The sequence below is a fragment of the Perca flavescens genome, chromosome 6 (assembly GCF_004354835.1).
Source record: "Perca flavescens isolate YP-PL-M2 chromosome 6, PFLA_1.0, whole genome shotgun sequence".
Taxonomy (NCBI): domain Eukaryota; kingdom Metazoa; phylum Chordata; class Actinopteri; order Perciformes; family Percidae; genus Perca; species Perca flavescens.
This window is the reverse complement of record NC_041336.1, coordinates 4957233-4974732: the sequence shown is the minus strand read 5'-3', so window position 1 is coordinate 4974732 and position 17500 is coordinate 4957233. Positions and strand designations below refer to the sequence as shown.

Sequence of the window (17500 nt, the reverse complement as noted above, 5' to 3'; positions counted from 1 at the left end):
CTTTTGTAACTGTGGTCCCAGCTGCCTTCAGTTGATTCATCAGTTCCCCCCTTGTGGTTTTGGGATGATTCCTCACCGTTCGCATGATCAGGGACACCCCACGAGGCAAGATCTTGTGTGGAGGCCCAGACCGAGGAGGTTGGCGGTGGTGTGGTGCTTCTTCCATTTCCTGATAACTGCACCGACAGTTGATCTTTTCTCTCAAGTTGCTTTCCGATTCTCTTGTAGCCCATCCCAGCCTTGTGCAGATCAACAATCTTGTCCCTGATGTCCGTAGAAAGCTCTTTGGTCTTGCCCATGGTGGTGATGTTGGATGCTGGTTGTTTGGGTGTTGACAGGTGTCTTTTATACAGGTAACGAGGTGAGGCAGGTGTATTTGATGTAGATAATTGGTTCGGATTGGGGCTGTGTCTTAAAGAAAGACTAACTGGCTTGTAGGAGCCAGAATACTTGCTGTTTGTCCAGGGGGTCAAATACTTGTTTTTCCTCATCAGATGGTTATCAATTTTAATAAATTCATATGATGTGATTTTCTGGAATTTTCTTTGGGATTCTGTCTTTCACTGTTAGAATGTACATATGATTAAAATTGTAGATTTTTGCATTCTTTGTAAGTGGGCAAACCTGCAAAATCAGCAAGGGGTCAAATACTTATTTCCCCCACTGTATAGCTCACTTGCTTGTGTGTGTGTCTGAGCGCGTGTGTGTGTGTGTGTCTGAGCGTATGCATGTGTTGGTGTGTGTGTGTGTGTGTGTGTGTGTGTGTGTGTGTGTCTGAGCGTATGCATGTGTGTGTGTGTGTGTGTGTGTGTGTGTGTCTGAGCGTATGTGTGTGTTGGTGTGTGTGTGTGTGTGTGTGTGTGTGTGTGTGTGTGTGTCTGAGCGTATGTGTGTGTAAATGTAAATGGACTGTTCTTATATAGTGTTTTTCTAGTCTCAACGACTACTCAGAGCACTTTAACATGGTACAGGAACCATTCACACACACATTCATTCATTCACTGTGTGTGTGTGTGTGTGTGTGTGTGTGTGTGTGTGTGTGTGTGTGTGTGTGTGTGTGTGTGTGTGTGTGTGTGTGTGTGTCTGAACGTGCCGTGCTGATAAACACGCCAAAAAAAAACGATTATGCGTCTTAATAACACGGCAAGATGGCATACGAATTGGCCTGTCATTAGATTAGATTACAGAATACTTAATTCATCCCACAATGGGGAAATCCACTTCTTCCAGCAGCAGATTTTCCACAATAAAAACAAACCAACAGACAATGTATAGGCATTATATATAAAGAGTATTTTAAAGTGGCCAAAGTGCGGAAAATCTTATAATGTAAGTAAGTAATTGCCGTGAAATTAGATTGAATAATATGTAATTAAATAACATAGCCAAAGTACATACGCCACTTTATGAGATCAGTCTGCACTACGCAGCATCTATCCATCCGGTTCAAGGGGTGCAAAAGGGGGGGGCTGCAGCATGTCCCAGCATGCACTGGGAACAAACACATTTGCAGTTGGGCTCCCCTATGCATGTCTCTGTTCCGTGGGAAGAAAACACAGACGGGGAAATCAGCTGCTACATCAACACTCAGACCTGCTCTCCTACATTCCTCCCGCCATTCGTTCACACTCTTGTTTTTCAGTGGAATTACACAACATGGTCGATATCCATTTCAACAAACAGGGGGTGGGTGGGTGGGTCCTTTTTAAAAGTTCATAAGTCTCCGAGGACCTCAACACGCCCTTTACACATTTCCAGTGTTATATGTCATGAGTATATCCTGAAGGGTGTGCACACAGTGAGGCATCAGTGTTCTCTGTTTTTTAATTTAAGGACCTTTTTTTTGTTTTCCTTTCTGAACTAATGGGAATAATCTAATTTAAAGAGGTTCATTTAGTGCCTTATGTTATGTTCAGACTTAAACCAGGGGTCAGCACTCGCAAAAATATATTATATTATATAATAGTTAAAGGGATACGCCACCGTTTGTTGAAATAGGGCTCATCACAGTCTCCCCCTAGCTGTAGATAGGTGGGCCAACGCATGCAACACCAGCAGCTAAGCCACCGCTAGTTAGCTTAGCATAGTGAATGGAATCCTATGTTGCCGGTTAGCATGTTGTGAGTAAAAGTGAGCCAACAAAAGACAAAAAACAAACAAACAACCTAATTACTTGCATTGAGACAAATAAATCTAAATGTATTCATGTATTTCTATTTTCTTTTATTGGCGCATATACGGGGAATGTATGTCCCCTGCCCTTTGCCATAATGTGCAACGTAACGCATCCGCCTATGTGCGCACACTCACATATCAAAAAATGCATTGCCGATGGCGACACCAAGTCCTCCCGGAGTTGTGCCTCTTGTCATTAGTTTTGCTTTCAACTTTGTAAACAGTGGCAGTAAGCCAACAGCTGCATGCAAAGGGTGTGGCACCAAGATAAATGATGCCGGATCAACAATGTCGGACTTCATCAGGCATCTCAAAACCCACCTAAATAGGTCAGTCACTCACACGCTAATGTGAAAGAGACGTTACATTTAGCATATATCGTCACAGGTAACAAGCTAACCATTGCATAGTGTTGTGCTAATGCTGGGGAAAGACAAATAGTATCTTATAGTTAGTAGTTGCTGAGGCTCAGACATCCATGCCGCACAGGAGGCGGGACGCACAGATCCATCTCCCCGGGAACAAACGCTGTGTCGTTGTGATGTGTAATTAGGGTTGGGTACCGAAACTTGGTGCCAATAGGGAACTGGTGCCGACGTAAACGGTAGTAACAAGAACGAATAAGAACGAAAGTTTCGGTGCCTCATTTCGGTGCCTGACTTTACACTACACCTGACAGCATGTAACGTTAGCCTAGCTTTAGCTAGCAGCTGGATTAATCACGGTTAAAATGCTGACAGCTAACGTTAAACAGTGTAAAGTGTGACTGTATTTCACTGTAGAGGACTTCTACAGCGGGATGTAACAATTCATAGATATACAGTATGTTTATATGGTCGGAATTAAACAACACAGACGGTGCGTTCACTTGCAGCTGCCGTTGTCGGAATTAAACAACACAGACGGTGCGTTCACTTGCAGCTGCCGTTGTCGGAATTAAACAACACAGACGGTGCGTTCACTTGCAGCTGCCGTTGTCGGAATTAAACAACACAGACGGTGCGTTCACTTGCAGCTGCCGTTGTCGGAATTAAACCACACAGACGGTGCGTTCACTTGCAGCTGCCGTTGTCGGAATTAAACAACACAGACGGTGCGTTCACTTGCAGCTGCCGTTGTCGGAATTAAACCACACAGACGGTGCGTTCACTTGCAGCTGCCGTTGTTGGAATTAAACCACACAGACGGTGCGTTCACTTGCAGCTGCCGTTGTCGGAATTAAACCACACAGACGGTGCGTTCACTTGCAGCTGCCGTTGTCGGAATTAAACCACACAGACGGTGCGTTCACTTGCAGCTGCCGTTGTCGGAATTAAACCACACAGACGGTGCGTTCACTTGCAGCTGCCGTTGTCGGAATTAAACAACACAGATTCACTTAAAACAGGTAGCCTCGTGGTGCATTCACAGTAATTGTAAAATACCCTTTTCCCATCTGGGGTTCAACAGCAATTTACTGGTGAAATAAGTTATTGTTATTGTTATAGTTATTACGTTATTATTAAATCTTTAATTTTGACCATGGCTTTAGCAATAAACAAGTCACTGACTGTTGTTTACTACCCTTATTTTTTTTCTTCTTCTTCTTTTTTTTTTTAACTTTATTGAAAAGTACCGGTTCAGGCACCGGCACCGTTTTAAAAGTATCGATTTAGCACCGGAATCGAAAAAAAACCCAAACGATACCCAACCCTATGTGTAATTGATCCCGTGGATGATTTGTAGGCTATTAAGTGAACAATGTGTACCTGGTCCACCAAACACTGTCTTGACTGTCTTAATTCTGCACATATTTCTGTTACTGTATTTACTATTTCATTATTTCATCCATGCGTGGCGCAGCGGATCCGTCCCCTGCCGTGGAGACGCTGGCCTCACTAAGCTCTCCTCCTCTGAGTCGGGTCTCCCTCGCGCTGGACTCAGTTTCAAAAAATAAATGGCATTACATCAGTGAGTTCAAACTGCTTATTGTGCGTAATTTGGACTGACACTGAGATGCGTGTTGTTCTGTAACTGGTGTGGCGCTGCCACAGATCAGATGGCCAGAGACTTGAGACTTGGACTTGTGGCAAAAGACTTGAGACTTGACTTGGACTCGATCTCAGAGACTTGAGACTTGGACTCGAGCTCAAAGACTTGAGACTTGGACTCGATCTCAAAGACTTGAGACTTGGACTCGATCTCAAAGACTTGAGACTTGACTTGGACTCGAGCTCAAAGATTTGAGACTTGACTTGGACTCAAGCTCAAAGACTTGAGACTTGACTTGGACTCGATCTCAAAGACTTGAGACTTGACTTGGACTCGATCTCAAAGACTTGAGACTTGACTTGGACTCAATCTCAAAGACTTGAGACTTGAGACTTGGACTCGAGCTCAAAGACTTGAGACTTGGACTCGAGCTCAAAGACTTGAGACTTGACTTGGACTCGATCTCAAAGACTTGAGACTTGACTTGGACTCAATCTCAAAGACTTGAGACTTGAGACTTGGACTCGAGCTCAAAGACTTGAGACTTGGACTCGATCTCAAAGACTTGAGACTTGACTTGGACTCGATTTCAAAGACTTGAGACTTGACTTGGACTCAAGCTCAAAGACTTGAGACTTGACTTGGACTCAAGCTCAAAGACTTGAGACTTGACTTGGACTCAAGCTCAAAGACTTGAGACTTGACTTGGACTCAATCTCAAAGACTTGAGACTTGAGACTTGGACTCGATCTCAAAGACTTGAGACTTGAGACTTGGACTCGAGCTCAAAGACTTGAGACTTGACTTGAGACTTGCAAAAAATGACTTGTGAACATCTCTGGTAGACCGTGATAAGAACTATTTCAACAAACGGTGGCGTATCCCTTTTAAGTTGTCCATTTTTTATCTATTTTTCAAATAACAAGTACAACTTGACAAAGTAACTATTTAAAAGTCAGTTAATGAGCTTTAGGCTCAGTCATTAATGTTACAGATCGAACACACACACACACACACACACACATTTCTGAGAGCAGAAGAAGAGTTATTTCTCAGATATTCTGTCCAATAGATCAGGGACCTTTGACAAAGTGAAGTGTGAACACAAACCGAAACTAAAAATACGACAACAGTGTTTCCTTTATGTTTTTTGTTTTTTTTAGCAGTGGGGGCAGGTCTGTCCGAACAACAACTCGCACTCTATTCACACACAATGAGGCACAGTTTCAGTGGTGATTGAGCTGTATTTTTTGAGGAACTATAGAGCACTAAACATCTACAACAGTAGGGCTGCTCCCTCTTAGTTTTGGTAGTTTTGGTCTTAGTCAACTTAGATATCTTTAGTTGATTAGACATTTTTTATGCTTATTCATGCTTAATTACTCATTTCCAAGAAACTTCTGAGCACATTTCTGGTAAACACAAGATTTAAAGTGGTGCTTTTGCAGGATTAATTGTGGAGAAACTCAGTTTTGCAGATGGTTAATTAACTACATTTATATTGTGCTTTTCTAGTCTTAACCACCTCTCAAAGCTCACAGCTCTGTCAATTAAATCAACTTATCGATTAGTCGACTAAATCCTATAAGTGTTAGTCGACTAAGAATTTCTTTAGTCGAGGACAGCCCTACAAAGGAGGCATTATCTTATTGATTTTATGCATCCTTTTTAGTACGACTCTTTTGCGGAGAAACTCAGATATACAGATCTGTCGATAAAATCAACTAATCGATTAGTCGATACGATTGAATGAGTGTTAAGTCGACTAAGAATTTCTCCAATCGAACACAGTCCTACTAAAATGACTCTGGTGTAATTAAACCTCAGCGTATTTCTCTTTGGATGACATAGGGCTGGGCGATATGGACCAAAAGTCATATCCCGATATATTTTGGCTGAATATCGATATACGATATATATCCCGATATTTTTTTCCGCAAAGTGAGAGCAAATGTTCAGTCAAAGTCAAAGCCAAATATGACATGTCACATGTAGTTTCATAGAAACCGGCTATTTCACTGAACAGTTGCAAAATCAAATGAATAAATAATAAACAAGTTTCTTCACCTGGTTCAATGCTCAGCTGTTCAAATAACAATATAATGTAAACATAAATACTGTATAACAACAGGAGTACCTTTTTTATTTTTTTTTAAATCAAAGCTCCATAAGGTGCACATTTAAATAAAAAAAATATCTTAAATAAAAATAGCCTATAAAATAACAGAGGCCAAGTTCAGAAAAGTCCATCACTTCACTGTAATGCAGCCTTTAAAAGCAGGAAAAGACACTTATGGTCATATCACGATATTACGATATCCAAAATCTAAGACGATATCTGGTCTCGTATCACGATATCGATATATCGCCCAGCCCTAGGACGACATCATCTGCAGAATGACCTGAATGTGTGTTGGGTAGCCCTCGGTTATGTTGGCCCCGGTCCCCATTCTGTGAGAGAATATTGCCCTTTGTTTTCTTCCCGCTCTGCCAAACTCCCTGACATACAATATAGATACAGCAGCTCATTCATCGGGGCTACAGCATTTATACAGCATTTACACAATAGTTCGAAAATGAGCTGCAGCTCAACCGCTTCCTCCTCCACTGCTGCCCTCCAGCTTATTGCTGATCCTGCAAAACTTCCACCTTGACCTGCAGACAGAGACACACACACAAGAGACACACACACAGACACACGCACAGACACACACACACACACACACAGATAGATAAACAGACACAGATAGAGACACACACACACACAGACACACACGCATGCACCGACACCAACAGACACACACACACACACACAGACAGATAAACAGACACAGATAGAGACACACACACACACACACACACACACACACACAGACACAGACGCACAACACACACACACACAGATAGATAAACAGACACACAGAGATACACACACAGACACAGACACACAGATAGATAAACAGACACACAGAGATACACACACACACACACACACACACACACACACACACACACACACACACACACACACACACACACACACACACACACACACAGATAGATAAACAGACACACACACACACACAGAGACACGCACACACAGAGACACACACACACACACACACACAGAGACACACACACACACACACACACACACACAAAACACACACACACACACAGACACAGATAAACAGACACACACACACAGCAGGGTTTATGTGCTGAGCTCCTGTTTCAGGATGTCATCCATCTTTGTGTCTGACACCTATCACCCCATCTTCTTCCCTGTGTCCTCTATCTCTGCTACATATAGTATATATTACTGTATATGTTTCTGCTATATACTCCGTAACACAGCGATGTATTTTTGGGCCAGATTCCCACGGTGACAATAGTCAGCAAAGCCTTGATTTTTGTTGTTGTTGTTGTTGATGACTCTAAGAAGTTTGTGAGAGGTATGTTACGATCCCCCGATCTGGAAGTCCATCCTTTTCCTTCCGTATATTTTATTGGTTACAGCGTTCAAACAATATTCACAACATAGTACAATTTAAGTCTCCATTTTGTGTTTTCAGAATGAACATTTCTTCAAAACAAATGTCCTTTTGTGGTCACCGATTTCTAATTGCAAATAATGAACATGTAGCTACTGTCGGTACACGATCCGTTCTGCACATGCGCAAAATGTTCGCGCATGCGCTGTTGTACGAGGATTTACGACACAAAAAAAACAGTATTATCTTGCGCATGTGCAGAACAGATCGTGCAGGGAGAACGGATCGTGTACCGACAGCTACCATATAATGTGTGACCAGAAATCTTGACGCACCCTAGAGGCAGCAAATGTAATTTGCAGCCAGGGTCAGTCTAGCAACTCTCCGTTGGCTTGTGAGCTGGAAAAACCAAACTCTAGTCGGGCCAATCACATCGTGTATAGAGTCGGTGGGCGGGGCTTATGGCTGCTGCTGGTGAACAGAGGTCTTCTGGAAGACTTGGAGTTTTCTTTGAGAAAAGAACAAAGAACGGCACTGAAGTCATTCTTAAAAAAGGAAGATGTGTTCGGAGTTTAAAGTTGAATCTATCAACTAGCGTTGCTGTGGTTGGTTGTAGCGCTATCCTATTGCGTGCAGAGGGAATATGAAAGACAACTGTTTATCTCGCCACTCGGATTGAGCCCTGACCAATGGTGAGTTCCCAGACCCAACATCTGGTTGTGGGTCTGGCTTGTCAGGCTAACTTATGTCAGAACAAGGTGAAAAATGTGGATCAGTGTTTCCCAAAAAGCCGAAGATGACGTCCTTAAATGTCTTGTTTTGTCCACAACTCAAGTGCAGACTCAGTGCAGACCGTCTCAGACTTGCTAACGTTAGATTCAGGCTATTTAAAGCCTCCTCTGTGAACTCACTGAGTCACTTTTGAGGATCTCTCTAATCTTAGACGCAGCGCCTGGAAACAAAATGTTTCCAACAGCAACATTTGGTCTCGGGCACTGAGAGATGGGTGTTCTACACAGAAAGTAGAGCAGTAGAAACTGGATTATTATGCACAGAAACACAGAAAGTAGAGCAGTAGAAACTGGATTATTACACACAGAAACACAGAAAGTGGAGCAGTAGAAACTGGATTATTACACACAGAAACACAGAAAGTAGAGCAGTAGAAACTGTATTATTACACACAGAAACACAGAAAGTAGAGCAGTAGAAACTGGATTATTATACTCAGAAACACAGAAAGTAGAGCAGTAGAAACTGGATTATTACACACAGAAACACAGAAAGTAGAGCAGTAGAAACTGGATTATTACACACAGAAACACAGAAAGTAGAGCAGTAGAAACTGTATTATTACACACAGAAACACAGAAAGTAGAGCAGTAGAAACTGGATTATTACACACAGAAACACAGAAAGTAGAGCAGTAGAAACTGGATTATTACACACAGAAACACAGAAAGTAGAGCAGTAGAAACTGTATTATTACACACAGAAACACAGAAAGTAGAGCAGTAGAAACTGGATTATTATACTCAGAAACATGAAAGTAGAGCAGTAGAAACTGGATTATTACACACAGAAACACAGAAAGTAGAGCAGTAGAAACTGGATTATTACACACAGAAACACAGAAAGTAGAGCAGTAGAAACTGGATTATTACACACAGAAACACAGAAAGTGGAGCAGTAGAAACTGGATTATTACACACAGAAACACAGAAAGTAGAGCAGTAGAAACTGGATTATTACACACAGAAACACAGAAAGTAGAGCAGTAGAAACTGGATTATTACACACAGAAACACAGAAAGTAGAGCAGTAGAAACTGGATTATTACACACAGAAATACAGAAAGTAGAGCAGTAGAAACTGGATTATTACACACAGAAACACAGAAAGTGGAGCAGTAGAAACTTGATTATTACACACAGAAACACAGAAAGTGGAGCAGTAGAAACTTGATTATTACACACAAAAACACCGAAAGTAGAGCGGTAGAAACTGGATTATTACACACAGAAACACAGAAAGTAGAGCGGTAGAAACTGGATTATTACACACAGAAACACAGAAAGTAGAGCAGTAGAAACTGGATTATTACACACAGAAACACAGAAAGTAGAGCAGTAGAAACTGGATTATTACACACAGAAACACAGAAAGTAGAAAACTGGATTATTACACACAGAAACACAGAAAGTAGAGCAGTAGAAACTGGATTAACACACAGAAACACAGAAAGTAGACAGTAGAAACACATTATTAACTCAGAAACACAGAAAGTAGAAACTGGATTATTACACACAGAAACACAGAAAGTAGAGCAGTAGAAACTGGATTATTAAACACAGAAACACAGAAAGTAGAGCAGTAGAAACTGGATTATTATACTCAGAAACACAGAAAGTAGAGCAGTAGAAACTGGATTATTACACAGAAACACAGAAAGTAGAGTAGAAAGTGGTAGAAACTGATTATTACACACAGAAACACAGAAAGTGGAGCAGTAGAAACTTGATTATTACACACAGAAACACAAAAGTAGAGCAGTAGAAACTGAATTATTACACACAGAAACACAGAAAGTAGAGCAGTAGAAACTGGATTATTACACACAGAAACACAGAAAGTAGAGCAGTAGAAACTGGATTATTACACACAGAAACACAGAAAGTAGAGCAGTAGAAACTGGATTATTACACACAGAAACACAGAAAGTGGAGCAGTAGAAACTGGATTATTACACACAGAAACACAGAAAGTAGAGCAGTAGAAACTGGATTATTACACACAGAAACACAGAAAGTAGAGCAGTAGAAACTGGATTATTACACACAGAAACACAGAAAGTAGAGCAGTAGAAACTGGATTATTACACACAGAAACACAGAAAGTGGAGCAGTAGAAACTGGATTATTACACACAGAAACACAGAAAGTAGAGCAGTAGAAACTGGATTATTACACACAGAAACACAGAAAGTGGAGCAGTAGAAACTGGATTATTACACACAGAAACACAGAAAGTAGAGCAGTAGAAACTGGATTATTACACACAGAAACACAGAAAAGAGCAGTAGAAACTGGATTATTAAACAGAAACACAGAAAGTATTACATTATTACACAAAGAAACACAGAAAGTAGAGCAGTAGAAACTGGATTATTACACACAGAAACACAGAAAGTAGAGCAGTAGAAACTGGATTATTACACACAGAAACACAGAAAGAAACATTATTACACACAGAAACACAGAAAGTAGAGCAGTAGAAACTGGATTATTACACACAGAAACACAGAAAGTAGAGCAGTAGAAACTGGATTATTACACACAGAAACACAGAAAGTGGAGCAGTAGAAACTGGATTATTACACACAGAAACACAGAAAGTAGAGCAGTAGAAACTGGATTATTACACACAGAAACACAGCAGTAGAAACTGGATTATTACACACAGAAACACAGAAAGTGGATTGGATTATTACACACAGAAACACAGAAAGTAGAGCAGTAGAAACTGGATTATTACACACAGAAACACAGAAAGTAGAGCAGTAGAAACTGGATTATTACACACAGAAACACAGAAAGTAGAGCAGTAGAAACTGGATTATTACACACAGAAACACAGAAAGAAAGAGAGCAGTAGAAACTGGATTATTACACACAGAAACACAGAAAGTAGAGCAGTAGAAACTGGATTATTACACACAGAAACACAGAAAGTAGAGCAGTAGAAACTGGATTATTACACACAGAAACACAGAAAGTAGAGCAGTAGAAACTGGATTATTACACACAGAAACACAGAAAGTAGAGCAGTAGAAACTGGATTATTACACACAGAAACACAGAAAGTAGAGCAGTAGAAACTGGATTATTACACACAGAAACACAGAAAGTGGAGCAGTAGAAACTGGATTATTACACACAGAAACACAGAAAGTAGAGCAGTAGAAACTGGATTATTACACACAGAAACACAGAAAGTAGAGCAGTAGAAACTGGATTATTACACACAGAAACACAGAAAGTGGAGCAGTAGAAACTGGATTATTACACACAGAAACACAGAAAGTAGAGCAGTAGAAACTGGATTATTACACACAGAAACACAGAAAGTGGAGCAGTAGAAACTGGATTATTACACACAGAAACACAGAAAGTAGGCAGTAGAAACTGGATTATTACACACAGAAACACAGAAAGTAGAGCAGTAGAAACTGGATTATTACACACAGAAACACAGAAAGTAGAGCAGTAGAAACTGGATTATTACACACAGAAACACAGAAAGTAGAGCAGTAGAAACTGGATTATTACACACAGAAACACAGAAAGTGGAGCAGTAGAAACTGGATTATTACACACAGAAACACAGAAAGTGGAGCAGTAGAAACTGGATTATTACACACAGAAACACAGAAAGTAGAGCAGTAGAAACTGGATTATTACACACAGAAACACAGAAAGTAGAGCAGTAGAAACTGGATTATTACACACAGAAACACAGAAAGTGGAGCAGTAGAAACTGGATTATTACACACAGAAACACAGAAAGTGGAGCAGTAGAAACTTGATTATTACACACAGAAACACAGAAAGTGGAGCAGTAGAAACTGGATTATTACACACAGAAACACAGAAAGTGGAGCAGTAGAAACTGGATTATTACACACAGAAACACAGAAAACTGGAGCAGTAGAAACTGGATTATTACACACAGAAACACAGAAAGTGGAGCAGTAGAAACTGGATTATTACACACAGAAACACAGAAAGTAGAGCAGTAGAAACTGGATTATTACACACAGAAACACAGAAAGTGGAGCAGTAGAAACTGGATTATTACACACAGAAACACAGAAAGTGGAGCAGTAGAAACTGGATTATTACACACAGAAACACAGAAAGTAGAGCAGTAGAAACTGGATTATTACACACAGAAACACAGAAAGTGGAGCAGTAGAAACTGGATTATTACACACAGAAACACAGAAAGTGGAGCATTAGAAACTGGATTATTACACACAGAAACACAGAAAGTGGATTATGGATTATTACACACAGAAACACAGAAAGTAGGAGCAGTAGAAACTGGATTATTACACACAGAAACACAGAAAGTAGAGCAGTAGAAACTGGATTATTACACACAGAAACACAGAAAGTGGAGCAGTAGAAACTGGATTATTACACACAGAAACACAGAAAGTAGAGCAGTAGAAACTGGATTATTACACACAGAAACACAGAAAGTAGAGCAGTAGAAACTGGATTATTACACACAGAAACACAGAAAGTAGAGCAGTAGAAACTGGATTATTACACACAGAAACACAGAAAGTAGAGCAGTAGAAACTGGATTATTACACACAGAAACACAGAAAGTGGAGCAGTAGAAACTGGATTATTACACACAGAAACACAGAAAGTAGAGCAGTAGAAACTGGATTATTACACACAGAAACACAGAAAGTAGAGCAGTAGAAACTGGATTATTACACACAGAAACACAGAAAGTAGAGGTAGAAACTGGATTATTACACAGAAACACAGAAAGTAGAGCAGTAGAAACTGGATTATTACACACAGAAACACAGAAAGTAGAAACTGATTATTACACACAGAAACAGTAGAAACTGGATTATTACACACAGAAACACAGAAAGTAGAGCAGTAGAAACTGGATTATTACACACAGAAACACAGAAAGTAGAGCAGTAGAAACTGGATTATTACACACAGAAACACAGAAAGTAGAGCAGTAGAAACTGGATTATTACACACAGAAACACAGAAAGTAGAGCAGTAGAAACTGGATTATTACACACAGAAACACAGAAAGTAGAGGAGCTGCAGACTCCTGAGGGAGATTTAAATATCTGGCGTCTATATTTAGTCGGCCCACAGAGCGTTGACTCGCTTCATGAAAGGCAGCAGCATCAGGAGGACTGAGAGGACACACACACACTTCACAAAAATTAATTTACATGATGTCAACAACAACAACACACAGGCAGGACCCTGATTAACAGGTCTTTGCGGTCATATTTATTACAGCTGCAAAGATTAATTGATTAGTTGTAAACTTTTAACGCTTGTGTTGTCTTCCCGTCAACCTTGAACATGTCTTTCCTCGTCAAAATTGAAAATTAACTTTATTTTGGGGTTCCACATTTTTTTATTTAACCCTTGTGTTGTCCTCCCGGGGTCAAAATTTACACCCTTTAAGACACTGCTTTTACGTTTTATATTGCTTTTTCCCCACGTTGTACTTGCTTTTTTTATGATTTTGTCGCTTATTTCAAAGTTTTTGGCACTTTTTTCCATTAAAACCAGTATATTCACCATTAGACCTATGCATTTGCACTAGTTTTACACTTATTTTTTTGGAATTCATAGGCAATAAAACCTCCTTCATATCACATTTTCAAATTTTTGTGTAAGAAAAATGCAGAAATGATGAATGATTTTGACTAAATGGTCAGAAGAATGGAGGTAATGAATAATCACAGATCTGTCAAAGTTTAGTCAGGGTAACACTATAAAATTGAATACGACACCCAAAATTCTTTGAAAATAGAGATCTGATCTGATCAGGAAGACTCAGCTCGATTTCTGCAAGTTCTCGTTAATATTCAGCGAGCTGCGCTGCTTGACTCTGATTGGCTAACAGCTAGCCAATGAGAGCCTGGCTGTCAGAATCCTTTACCCAGCCCAGAGTGATAGAGAAAGACAGAGTGGCGACGCTCCCATTGGACTCCGTTGTACGCTTTTTCTCGCCTACTTCCGGGGTCTGCAGCCTCGCATAGTTCCAAACATCCATTCACGGCGTCGGACATCATTCATTTCCATTGCTTGCCGTCGAGTAACTTCTGAGGTAAGTTGATTAAATAGCTACCTCTTTTGAATTGTCAACTGTCTATATTTTACCAGAGGCCCTTTATGATGCATATACTGATCTTTATTTGTATGTGTGCACAGCGTGATTATATATTTTTTTATCTTGGTAGCCGACCGATTGCCTGCTAGTTTGTTAGCTCGTTTGTTAGCTTGACTTCGCCAGCTGTGAAGGTATCGTTACACCAATAATTACGAAGTTCAGTAGTGAATCTCTGACACCTTTTGATTTAGTTAGTTATTGATGTTGGATTACTAGGATCATTAAGGTTGATTAAGGACAGGTTTTATTTAGGTTTTATCTATTGAACCTGACGGTGTTAGCTTAGTCAGCTGAGTAATGTGTCTAGAAATAAGGTTGCGTTTGTTTAATTATACCCTTGAAAGGGCTGTTGGATTTCATGTATGAATACAAGTTATTCCACACACAAAATATCAGTATTAAGGCAAATTTCACATTTGTGTGTTTTTTGTTTTGCTCTTGATTTATTTAACGTTTTCCACTGTTTTCACTCAACATCTTTCCAGAAGTCAACAAGTAGTCGTGTTAAATTATCGTGATTTCAATATTGACCGAAATAATTATGATCATATTTCTTTCCGTATTCCAGCAGCCCTACTGGTGCTGGCGACGGCTGCTGAAATAAGAGGCGACTGGAGGCTGCGGACGGTGTGCCGGGGGTGGAGAGGCCAAATACATCCATGGCAACCAGTAAGGTGTTTGGCAGTGGACCAGATGTTATGACCTTATGTGAGGAACTCTGCTGTGTTGAAATCGCCTTCTTAGTCTGACTCTTTGCTGCCAAGGTACCCCTTATCACAGCTGTTTACCCTGATGCACTATGATTGAATCCTTAACCTCAGCCTGATATATGTGGAGGATATTTTTTGTTAATTAATCACTTATACTATTCCCCATATTCCTGGCTCTACTTTGTTGCTCTTATTCATACTTGTTCCCACTTGTTTTTTGTCCCACAAACCTCAGCCTGATATATGTGGAGAGGATTTGTTTTATTAAACACTCAGCATCTCAGACACTAACCCCCAAAACTCCTGACTCCAGATTTACATGCTGTATCCTCCTTTGCAGCGTGCAGATATTAGGCAGTAGAATCTGCATTTGCTGAAGGGTTTTATAACCAGTGGTGCCACTGGTTTTTAATTGTCTCCTTTCCCCACCGTATTCATTTTTTCTGTACTTGTTCTTGTGTCACTCATTGTTTAATAAAAATGAAAAATGTATTCATCCAAGTGTATTGAGTTGTTATTCTTTAATATATGTGATACTTGGTGTATGGCTTAGTCTTAAAATGATCATGGTTGTACATGCATACACACACATACACACAGTTATTCTTTAATATATGTGATACTTGGTGTATGGCTTAGTCTTAAAATGATCATGGTTGTGTGGTCAACTCCTGCCTCATCAGAAGAAGTGGGCTGGACACAAAATGCTGAATGGACTGTTGCTACTCTGCTTTCTCAATCGCTCTCCGACCACGGGGAAGTGAATCGCAATTACAAGCAAAATCAAGGAAAATACAATAGACCAGATGTGCAAAAAAGAACCTCTTGAATCATCTTTGATCTCAAAAAGATGTAGTAAGGTTAACCCCTGTGTTGTCCTTCGGGTCCCCGGGACTTAGTTTATTTTTGATGTTTTTGCATTGGCCTGGCGTTGAGCTTCAGGTCCCCGGTGACCCTCGCGTACTTTGTGATGTCATTTAACGTGAACCGGCACAGGGGGGGGTGTCCCAGACATGTCAGAACAAACACGTTTGGACAGGCTAATGCAAAATGTAAATAAACTAAAGTCCCTGTGACACGAAGGACAATACAGGACAGTAGCCTAGTGCTATCATGCTGACACGGAGGTGAAGCTTTCCCTCCAAAACTTAAAAACATATCTATACATAGCTTTCAGTTGTCACCCCATTCCAAATGTAAAACTGACATTTACAAATATGCAATAACAATCAAACAAGTACATGGGTATGGGTGTTTTTATTCATATTTACCATTCAATATCGCAATCGCTGCGGTCAGTCCCATAGGGGAACAACTCTTATATCTCTATGGCTCTGACCCAGCCCAACTGGGCGAGCTCATGAATAGTAATGAGCTCAGGCAGCATGATGTCAGACTGACCAGCTTTTGTGATTGGTCTGATTTCTCCGCTTATTTCTTTCCAGTGGCTAGAGCTGACAGAGGAGGTAGCACTTCATTTTCACATTCACAACATAACACACAAACACATATGGACCGGACATATTTAAAAAAAAAAATGCAATTAAAAATGGTTTTGTGTGGCAGGGAACCTTTTAATGAACTAGAAGTCAAACTTCTCTGCTGTCAGCTTGTTAAACGTGAACATTAGAGCTGCAAAGATTAGTCGATTAATCGATTAGTTGACAACTCTTAAATTAATCACCAACTATTCTGATAATCGATTCGTTGGTTTGAGTAATTTTTTTTAAGGCAAAAGTAAAAATTCTCTGATTCCAGCTGTGTTAAATGTGAATATTGTTCTAGTGTCTTCTCTCCTCTGGGACAGTAAACTGAATATCTTTGAGTTGTGGACAAAACGAGACATTTGAGACGTCATTTTGGGCTTTTTGGGGAAACACTGATCCACAGTTTTCAACCATTTTAGAGACCAAAATAACTGATCGAATAATCGAGAAAATAACCAACAGATTAATCGACTATGAAAATAATCGTTAGTTGCAGCCCTAGTGAAACTGAGCAGCTTTGAAGTGCAGTTTGAAGCTGCGATTAACAAACTCGCCGGTGTTTGAATGCATCACTGGGGGAATTCCCCCGAAGATGTATTTTTATAATTAAAAAACTGAAGTTGAAGACACACTGGTTGTCCTGCAGTCATAGTAACGCTTCACCAAAACAATATCTAAACTGAAAGATGTCGGCTTGGAAAGTAAGTTGTTG

At 40.2% G+C, this 17500-nt stretch overlaps 1 protein-coding gene across 2 annotated transcripts in view; it reads left to right on the top strand.

Annotated features, from left to right (window-relative positions):
* Window positions 1-17500, top strand: part of dennd4b (DENN/MADD domain containing 4B) — a 106065-nt gene that overhangs the window by 6623 nt on the left and 81942 nt on the right. The window lies entirely within an intron of this gene.